This window comes from Staurois parvus, unplaced genomic scaffold (genome assembly GCF_062004578.1).
Source record: "Staurois parvus isolate SC_StPar_1 unplaced genomic scaffold, SC_StPar_1.0 ptg000691l, whole genome shotgun sequence".
Taxonomy (NCBI): domain Eukaryota; kingdom Metazoa; phylum Chordata; class Amphibia; order Anura; family Ranidae; genus Staurois; species Staurois parvus.
The window spans coordinates 522501-524434 of record NW_028318487.1 but is presented as its reverse complement, the minus strand read 5'-3'; the positions used below and the strand labels follow the sequence as shown (position 1 = coordinate 524434).

Sequence of the window (1934 nt, the reverse complement as noted above, 5' to 3'; positions counted from 1 at the left end):
GGAAAACTGGTTTGAGATGATCGAAAGGCAACCGTAACGCATGTCAATATGGATCAAAATCTCTGAGGAATGTTTCCAACACCTTGTTGAACCTATGCCACAAAGAATGAAGGTAGTTCTGAAGGCAAAAGGGGGTCCAACCCGGTAGTAGCAAGGTGTAACTAATAAAGTGGCCAATTAGTGTATGTGCCATATAGTAACATTTTTTTATTTTTTGGACTTTCCAAGAATTGGTGGAAGTTCGTCGTTAACACAACAAGTCTCAACACGTGAATTGATCCACATGTAAATGACCTCTCAGGACACGTGAGACATCAAGAAGTTTGTTTTTTTTTTTGTTTCAAACATTTCCTCCTGAAATTCTGATCATACTTTCCCCCATTGTTGTCGGTGTTCCTGAAATGCATTTCAGCATTCTTCACATTCGTCTTGTTGCACCTGTAACATGACACTTGGCCTGCTTAGGTCTTTGTGCTTTGTTGGGTGGATTGGAAGAGCTGTCCCTTTAAGTGCTCATTGCCTCTCCCCTCCAGCCTGCTGCAGCTGCTCCTGTGAAAGTTTCTGATCTCTCCCTCCTTCTGTCATTCTCACTTTTCCGCATTGTGGAGGCAGCAAGCTGGATTTCACCTTCTCCTTTGCCGCCAGGTGTCCACCGCCAAAGCCAGGTAGGTACCACAAACCCCCCTGATCTGTGTCCCCTTCATGGACAACAGGATGCAAAACTTTCTCGGTCATCCACCTGCTTCCTGGTCAGTTCATTTCCATAAGAGTCTAGATCCGTCTATGTCTGCCTGAGCCAAGCCTTGTTTATGTCATGAGCAGGCTAGTCACCTTTTTGGTGGAACATCTATCATACCATTAGCCCTCTAAATATACTACAGCTAGATGGGTATTTAAAGAGTGGTTCCATATAGAAGAAGAAATTCTGGGGAAGTATTATATTTATGGAGGTTGAATATAAGGAACTGTATGTGGATTTAGTATCTTCATTCTTTGAGTTTCTGAGGAAGGGTATACTGTGCCCAAAATATTCTGCTGTCTCTACGTTACCCTGATCAATAGGAGGAGAGCTTTGGATTTTGGTTTATGGAAGCTACACCTGGGAATTGGGTTCCTGGAAGGAAATGTAGTGGGATGTCTTTATATTTTTTTTTTCTCAATGTCTCTGGTGGGTTACCTTTGCAAACCATCCACCATACTTCTGTGGTATCAGTAGACACGCTTCATGGATCTAAGGGTGGAGTAATGGGAAATCAGTTGAACTGATCTGTAAATCTTAAACTCCTGCTATGGTTCCACCCAGAGAAAAGTCAGCTCTGGAGTTGGCTTCTTCCAAATCTCCCTCTAGTGGCTGTAGCAATTATATGCTATACTTGGTTGACTCAAGCATTCACTTTATGGGCAAAAAGCCCAAACATTGACTTCAAACATTCACTCAAAGAGGATCTTCACCCTGTAAATAGAAATTTTAAAGTCAGCAGCTACAAATACTGTAGGAAAAAAAAAAACACACACTTACCTTTCCCAGGATTCAGGACTGTCCTCACCTGACCCGACTGTTTACCAGTCTTCAGGTCCAGGTGCTGCCATCTTAACTGTGGGCCGCCAATTGTGACTCCTTGTGGCTTCACAGCCGGCTGCCCAGTGCGCGTGCCACGCTGCACCCCGTGAATGGTCCTGCAGTCTCCTGGGACCTGTCACTTGTCCCAAGATGTTGTGGAGGAAGGACAGGGGGGCGAACTTCCCCTCCAATCGCCTAGGCGGTTGGAGCAAAAGTGGGAGCAGGGACCTGGCAAAATCAGGTACCCGCTCCCCAGTCCTCGCTCCCCAAAATTCCAAATATGAGATAGGAGGGGGGTAAGAGGAGGAAGAATGGAGCCTCTCCTTTTGGGTGAGACCCCACATAAACTGGTAAAATGCAGCACTAAAAAAAC

General features: G+C 45.1%; 1 protein-coding gene across 1 annotated transcript in view; it reads left to right on the top strand.

Moving 5' to 3' along the window:
* Positions 1-521: 521 nt before the first annotated feature.
* Positions 522-1934, top strand: part of SYTL4 (synaptotagmin like 4) — a 114404-nt gene continuing 112991 nt past the window's right edge. The window contains exon 1 of the mRNA XM_089652721.1: positions 522-665. The gene's annotated coding sequence lies outside the window, so the exon portion shown is untranslated. The remainder of the gene's footprint in view (positions 666-1934) is intronic.